Source organism: Cervus elaphus, chromosome X, assembly GCF_910594005.1.
Source record: "Cervus elaphus chromosome X, mCerEla1.1, whole genome shotgun sequence".
Classification (NCBI taxonomy): Eukaryota; Metazoa; Chordata; class Mammalia; order Artiodactyla; family Cervidae; genus Cervus; species Cervus elaphus.
Window position 1 is genome coordinate 174,394,038 of NC_057848.1, and position 8,213 is coordinate 174,402,250.

General features: G+C 47.1%; 1 long non-coding RNA gene across 3 annotated transcripts in view; it reads right to left on the minus strand.

The window, feature by feature from the left end:
* The window catches only part of LOC122689259, a 31,893-nt gene extending 24,126 nt beyond the window's left edge, over positions 1-7,767 (minus strand). Inside the window, exons 1-2 of one of the 3 annotated variants that reach the window (XR_006339778.1) lie at positions 7,639-7,767; positions 5,238-5,338 (exon numbers count right to left, since the gene is read on the minus strand). This is a non-coding gene — a long non-coding RNA (uncharacterized LOC122689259). Of the gene's footprint in view, positions 1-5,237; positions 5,342-7,638 lie in introns of all 3 variants that reach the window. The other 2 variants (XR_006339777.1, XR_006339775.1) reach the window with 2 other exon arrangements.
* Between the last annotated feature and the right edge of the window lie 446 nt (positions 7,768-8,213).

Below are 8,213 nucleotides of genomic sequence, written 5' to 3' on the forward strand. Positions count from 1 at the left end.
AACTGAATAATCAAAATATTTAAGTCACTTGCCTCAGATCATACATGTAGTACAGGGCAGAACTAACATTAGTCAACAGGCAGTGTGATTCTCCACAGTTTATTGGTAATCATGGGTAATCCCTTAAGAAGCTGGTCAAAATGAAGAAAGAAAATGTAACTTTGACATTCAATGCCAAGAATCTTCTAATTGTGAAAAAAGACAGAGAGTAAAAGCTTCCTAAAATCACAGAGCAAAGGGGCGTGAAGGAAACAGTTCTGTAAAGAGCAATCTTTAAAAAGGACGTTAATATTGATTTTCAAAAAAACACATCTCTGTGGTGTTTACTGAATATAGTGGGAACAGGATGGACAGGTGAGGGTCCCAAATCTTTGGCACATCCATCTGTCCCCTGGATGCAGACCTCCTGACTTAGAATGGAAAGAACTCACGCATAATGACTCCAAAGCTTGGAAATCATATTTCAAGGACACACTCCATTTTTAAACTAAGCACGCATAAAATATTGCCACTTCTATTCCAAAAGTATTTCACCTTGACAGACCTGGCAAAGTATGCGCTACCCCAGGTTGTTTGTCAAAAACTCACAAACTGTATCCTAATAATCTTTTTTTTTTTAAATTCCCTTTAACCAGAGAAAATATGCAGGGCCATATATCTGAGAAAGTTAAATAAGTACTGTCTGTTGTTGTTGCTTTTTTTCCCCATGAGAGAGAGAGCAAAAAAGAGTAGGAATGCTGTATCTTACACGAAGTACTTTTTTTTTTCTTTCTTATCTTTTGACACTTACAAACACACAACCAATCAGAGGCCACAAGATAATTCTGTGTCTTCAGCTTGCAGGGAATCTCATACCAAGCATGGAATGACCTTGGGCAACTGAATCCAGTCCCCCACCCACCCAAGATATGCAGAAGACACTTGAGAGTCCCTTGGACAGCAAGGAGATCAAAACAGTCCATCCCAAAGGAAATCAACCCTGAATATTCATTGGAAGGACTAATGCTGAAGCTGAAGCCCCAGTACTTCGGCCCCCTGATGTGAAGAGCTGACTCAATGGAAAAGATCCTGATGCTGGGAAAGACTGAAGGCAGGAGGAGAAGGGGACGACAGAGGTTGGATGGCATCACCAGCTCAACGGACATGAGTTTGAACAAACTCCAGGAGATGGTGAAGGACAGGGAAACCTGGTGTGTGCAGTCCATGGGGTCACAAAGATTTGGACATGACGGAGTGACTGAACGACAACAAAGATTTTTTTCATGAGGGCCACATTTAAAGTCTTTATTGAATCTGTTACAATATTGCTTCTGTCCTACATTTTGTTTTCTGTGGTCACGAGGCAGGTGGAATCTTAGCTCCCCAACCAGGACCCCCTGGATTGGAAGATGGAGTCCCAACCCCTGGACCACCAGCGAAGTCCTTTCATCCAGTTTCTTGAGTTGAGAACAGGTGGAAGAAGATCACTGCAGACCCTTCAGGATGAGCCTTCTCTAACTGAGCAGGACCTCATAGAGCCTTCCCAGGACAGACTGTCCCCCCATTGCAGAAAAACTTTCTGCTTCTAGATTGTAGAAAAACTTTCACCTCCCAGGCCTTCCCTGAGTTCTAAAGAATAAATTTAACCAGAGAAGTGAGAAAATGCAAAAAAAAGCACAGGAAAAGTCGAGCAAGATAAAATGATAATACTTTGCCATTAGACCAAGTCAGGTGACGTGAAAGTGGGTGAAAGGGTTAGTTGCTAAGTCGTGTCCGACTCTTTTGACCCCATGGACTATATAGCCTGCCAGGCTCCTCTGTCCTTGGGATTCTCTACGCAATACTGGAGCAGGTTGCCATTTCCTTCTCCAGGGGATCTTCCTGACTCAGGGATGGAACCTGCCTCTCCTGTATTGCAGGCGGGTTCTTTATCATTTGAGTCACCCAGGAAGTCCTGAAACAAAGTCAAGGACCTTTAGTTCCCCCTTAAGGGCTATGGATAGTATTCTGAGCCATGCCTCTTGAGCTATTTTATAGATACTGAAACCCTCACCAGGTGGGAGAAGCTAACCATATGCTGCCCACCAGGGCGGAGACCCCACAGCACTGGGAACCAGAAGGCTGATGATGCTGACTCCCTTTAAACTGCCTATTTTGTAAAATTTATCATATTGAAGAGGAAAAGTTAAACATTTACATAACCTCCTGCTCTTCCTGCCTCTGTAACTCAGCTTGCTCCTTGCAAAGTCTGGATCACATAGGTCTCATAGTCTCAGAAAGCAGGGACTTACAATTTGAGGAACTGGAGCTGATCTCACTCACCCTTGTCCTGCTCTTTGCAATTGCCAGGCCCCTGCAAACCTGCTTAATCATGCCTGTCCATGTAAAGGTCAGGCATCCCCCTCCCCATCTTGACCACTGTTCCCTCACGTGCTAAACCCCTTAGTTTAAACCAGCCCATTAGCAGCTAGTGTTGCCCACTATAGCCTGTCTATAAAAACTCTGCAACCCCTTTGTTCGGGGCTCAGAGCTTAGAGTGTTAACTCCTCTGGGCCCGCCAGCGTAATAAACCTGAGTTATCCAACTCTCCCAATGTGGGGCTTGGTTTCTCGAGTACTGGTTTCTGCAACAGTATGAGAAATAACATTAAGGTAATAGGAATGTGAACAATATCACGGTAATTAATAGTTCCAAAAGGAGAATAAGCAGAGTGATAAACCTTTTGTCTAGGCTTTAGTTCACCTTCTGCTGCAGTATTTGTATCACTATAGCACCAAAATCTGGAGAGCCACCCCTTGCGAGTAAAAGATTCTTCCCAGGGTGGGGTGGAGAATTTCATGTGTGGGCAAAGATTCTGCGAGGAATGTGCATCAGTGATACTGTACTTGGCCTTTTCCTCTGTACTTTTTCTTTCTTTCTTTTTAATATTATTGCATGAATGTATGTTGCAATGAGTTTTCAGTACAATGCTCAGGCTTTCTCCAGTTGTCGTAATGCTTGTGAGATCTTAGTTTCCCACCCAGGGATGGACTCTGGGTGCCCTGCATTGGGAGGTGGATTTTTTTTTAAATTTATTTCTCTTTAATTGAAGGATAATTGATTTACATTATTGTGTTGGTTTCTGCCAAACACCCACATGAAGCAGTCACAGGGATACATATGTCCCTTCACTCCTAAGCCTCCCTCCCACCTCCCTTCCCATCCTACCCCTCTAGGTGGTCACAGAGCCCCCGTTTGAGTTTCCTGTGTCATATAGCAAATTCCCTCTGGCTATCTTTTTAACATACAGTAGGTATGTATGTTTCCATGCTACTCTCAATTCTTCCCACCCTCTCCTTCCCCGAAACCCTATAAGGTCCATAAGTCTGTTCCCTATGTCCGAGTCTCCATTGTTGCCTTGCAAATAGGTTCATCAGTGCTATCTTTTTGGATTCCATATATATGCGTTAATATACAATACTTGTTTTTATCTTTCTAACTTACTTCACTCTGTATAATAGGATCTGCTGCTGCTAAGTCGCTTCAGTCGTGTCCAACTCTGTGCGACCCCATAGACGGCAGCCCACCAGGCTCCCCTGTCCCTGGGATTCTCCAGGTAAGAAGAGTGGAGTGGGTTGCCATTTCCTTCTCCAATAATAGGATCTAGCTTCATCCATCTCATTAGCACTGACTCAAATGCTTTCCTTTTTTATGGCTGAGTGATAGTCCGTTGTGTATATGTAGCACATTTTCTTTATCCATTCATCTGTTGATGGATAGACAGGCTGTTCCCATGTCCTAGCTCTTGGAAATAGCGCTTTAACGAGCATTGGGGCACATGTGTCTTTTTCAATTTTGGTTTCAGGAGGCAAATTCTTAAACACTGGACTCCCAGGGAAGTCCTTCCTCTGTCCTTCTGAACATTTGTCTAGAGCTTGAACATCAAGAGAAGCACCGAATAAACAGGGCGGGCAGATGCTCACTAGTCAGAATCAAAAGCAAAATTGCACTTGATCAAGACTCCTCATATTTCATGCGAGAAAAAGAAAACAAAATCTCCACTGAACAGAGAGTGGCTGCCCCCAGGTGTGAGACAGCGAACTGGGACAGGAACCCATGGGGGCCCTGGAAAAGCCAGCACCAGTGACGTCAAGTGATCACTTCGTGGCGAGCCTGTCCATCAACGCCCGACAGTCAGAGGGAACCATGTGTTTGCCTGTGTCTATGTGATTTACCCTCATGCTTCAAGTCTCTGAATCCCCCTGTTTGAGGAAGAACTGCATTGAGATAAGGAGGGCCAGTGAGATGTTTCATGCAGGGGGTTCACTCTTTGCTTGTGTGAAATGTCTTTAGGACTGAAGACAATAGACCCATAAGAGGAAAGAGTCTGAAGCTTTTGCCCTGAGTTTCAAGGATGTGTTATCTTGCTTTTTTCTTATAACTTTTTATTTTTTATAGCCAGTTACCAATGTTGTGATAGTTTCGGGTGGGCAGAAATGGGATTCAGGACACACATACATGTATCCATTTTCCCCCAAACTCCCCTCCCATCCAAGCTGCCACATGACATTGAGCAGAGTTCTCTGTACTGCCTGTTCCTACCAGAATCCCCAAACCCCTTGTCTTTGTTCAGCCTACAACGGTGTATAAGCCTCAATCACTGGGGCCAGTTCCTCACACTGCATTTCTCTTACTGAACATCAGTGCGTTAAAACTGATGATCTTCTCCTCTTGTTAATCTGTCTTTATCAGTTTGAGTCACAACCCTAGCCATGAAAACCAGGAGGAGAGGAGGAGAAAGATTTCTCCTCCCCTATGTGTTCAAAAACAGCATCTTTCGAGAAGAGAGAAGAAAAAGGTAATGTGCGTGTATGTGTACATGCCTGTGTGTGCATTGGTATGCTGTGTCTGCATGCATGTATGTGTGTATAGTGTTTGTGTGTCTGCATGGGTGCACGCCTGCATGTGTGTGTTCACGGGCCTCTATACGAATGTGTGAATGACCCCATGGATGGTAGCCCACCAGGCTCCTCTGTCCATGGGATTCTCAAGGCAAGGATCCTGGAGTGGGTTGCCGTGTCCTTCTCCACGCGCATGTATGAGTGCGTGCATATGCATATGTGTTTGTGTGTGTGCACGTGCCTGTGTGTACACATACATGTGTGCGTGTGTGCACACTTCACTGGTGTCCCCAAACTCCTTTCATTTCTCAGACGCTCTCCAGGTCTGCGCTCAGACCCTGTCTGCGATGACAAACGTCTTTATCAGGAATCAACTACCTGTTTCAAGGGCCTATTTCGGTCCCTTTGGCTGAGCCAGCGCTTTCTGTATTAACCGTGTAGCTCCCATCTTTCGTCTCTGCTTCATAGGAAGAGAGACCCTACTGGAAAAAAGAAAAAAAACTCATCCCAAACACGGCCAAGCACAGCATGCCTCCTCACACAGTGAGAACGGACTTAGGGATGGGTGAGTGACCTGCCGCTACACAGAAGTGCATTACGGCCAAGTGAGCAGGCTTCCTGCCCCTGTCTGCTTGCGTTTATGAAAGCAGCGGGCAGATATGCATTCAGTGCACAGCTAGGGAATGCCAGGCACTTCTCAAGGACAGCTAGCTCCCTTCAACGGGGAAACTAGCAGGCACTGTCACAGAGCAACAGGAGGGGCAGACGATTCATGAGGAATCGGTACTAGATACGCCAGCAACAGTTATTCAGAGAGGAAAGAGAACAGAAACCATCGCAAGATGCCGGCTGCAGCTTAGAGGGCAACAGCAGAGAAGGCAGTTTACCGCTTTAAAACTGGGGCTCTTCACTGAGGTCAAGTAACTGCTCCCGGTCCCCTCCCTGTGCCCCAGCCCCACACTTACCTCTCAGGTCCAACCTGGGGTGCAGGGGGATCTAAGCCCAAAGCCGAGATGCTTCCAGCTCCCAAGCTGCCCACCCCACTCCCACATCATGGAACCCACTGCACCAGTCCTCAGACTGCAGTTATCTTGACTCTTCAGGTTCTTAGAATGAGGCTGTGGGGGTTCAGAATAAAGCCATGCCAAATGTGCCTGTTCCACGTGGTGAGTGTTCTGGCCTAGATGCTACTGAGGCCCTGCAAGTTCTGACGCTTTTCAACCCATGGACTGTAGCCCCGGCAGGCTCCTCTGTCCATGCGATTCTCCAGGCAAGAATACTGGAGTGGGTTGCCATGCCCTCCTCTAGGGGCAATCTTCCTGATCCAGGGATGGAACCCAGGTCTCAAGCATTGCAGGAGGATTCTTTCTGCCTGAGATACCACGGAAGCCCCACTGATGACTCAGAGTAATTGATATGTGTGGTTCTTTGTAATTAATTAATTTTAATTGGAGGCTAATTACTTTACAATATTGTAGTGGTTTTTGCCATACAATGACATGAATCAGCCATGGGTGCATATGTGTTCCCCATCTTGAACCCCCCTCCCGAAATGTGTGGGTTTTGTGGGGTTTTTTCCCCCCCTCCAAAGAGTTATTCCCAGAGATAAATGTTAGTTAAGCAACCCCAGCTACACGTCAGGGCAAACACAACCACCCAACATCTGCTCTTCTTCTTAGCATCCTGGGACCCTAACCCTAAGTGTAACCGTAACGTAACCCTAACTCTAACCCCTAACCCTAACCCTCCTGTCTTTGGAGGTCCAGGCTCCGTTCCATTCCTCCACCCAGGAAGCTGCTCAGACCTGCTTCGACCCTTCTGTCTCCGAGCCTCCCGTGAACGTGAGGTCCCTGACTCTCATGCGAGGTTAGAGTGTGTACACAGGTAAGTGAGATTTTCTCCTGTTCCTCTGTCCCACGCCCGTTTAATTCTCAAACCAGCCAGAAGAACCTAGAAAGGGGGAGTTTCCTTTCTCCCCAACGGGACTCAGTACCTATCTGCTTGAATTCATAGCACCTTTGCTAAACATCACCTTGAAACTACTGATTCCAAACTCTGTCCTGGAAGAAGTCAGCCTTTACCACAAGACCTTGCTGCTGATGACAGGAGCCAATGATTATTCTTCCCCTGAAAGGAAAAAAACCTGGACATCTGGTGTGTGTGTGTTAGAAGGGAGGAGAAGGGAGAAGCAGAGAAAAGGTGCTAATTTAAAGAAAGCGGAAGGGCTTCCAGTAGTTAAGAGTCCAGCTTAATGTAGGGGACACAGGTTCGATCCCAAGTTTTGGAAGATTCCACATGCCTTAGAGCAATTAAGGCTTCCCTTGTGACTCAGCGGGTAAAGAATCCGCCTGCAATGCGGGAGACCGTGGTTCGATCCCTGGGTGGGGAAGATCCCCTAAAGAAGGGAACGGCTACCCAAGTCCAGTATTCTGGAGAATCCCATGGACTGTACAGTCCATGGGGTCGCAAAGAGTCAGACACGACTGAGCGACATTCACTTTCAGAGCAACTAAGCCCGTGAGCTGCAACTACCAAGCCCAAGTGCCTATAGCTGGTGCCCTGCAACGAGAGAAATCACCGCAATAGAAGTATCCATGCCGCAACTAGAGAGCAGCCCCCCGCCCCCTCACTGCAACAAGAGAAAGCCCGGGCACAGCAAACAAGACCCAGCACAGCCAAAGAGAAATAAGCAAGCAGATAGTCAAGAAAGCTGAATGCAGAAAACGCATGACTCACAGCAAACCCGCAAGCCCATCCTAGCAGAAAGACTTTGACTCACAGCCAACACGCAACCCTCCGGCATGACTTTTCCTGATGGCACTGTTGATTGACCCGGCACATGAGGCTGGCTGTAGGAATACGGCCTTGTGCCTCTCGAGTCAGACCATCTGATGCTGCTGGCCGTGTCTGCCAGAGAAGTGACCGCACCCTCGTGCTGACTTCGCAAGCACTGCCTTGGGACGCCCCGAGTCACGTCTGTCTAGCTTCATCGCACACCTCCTGTCAAGCGCTCCTTTGTTTGGATGTAAACGGCTGGAGGCATTCACACATTATACCCCCTGATCGCTCCATGTGTTATGGGTTAAGAAAAGAGACCAGGCAATTCCCTGGCGAGCCGGTGGTTAAGACTCTGCACATTCCACGGCAGGGGCCTTGGGTTCGATCTCTGGTCGGGGATCTAAGATCCTGTATGCCAGGCAGAGCACACCGCTCCCTATAAAAAGAGAAAAGGCAGTTTCCATGTGCACCCCTAGAACCCACAGAGTATAATATACTCTGCATTCTTCAGAGCAAACACAGTGCACCACGTGGTTAGAAAAACATCTCCAGGGACTTCCTTGGTGGTCCAGCGGC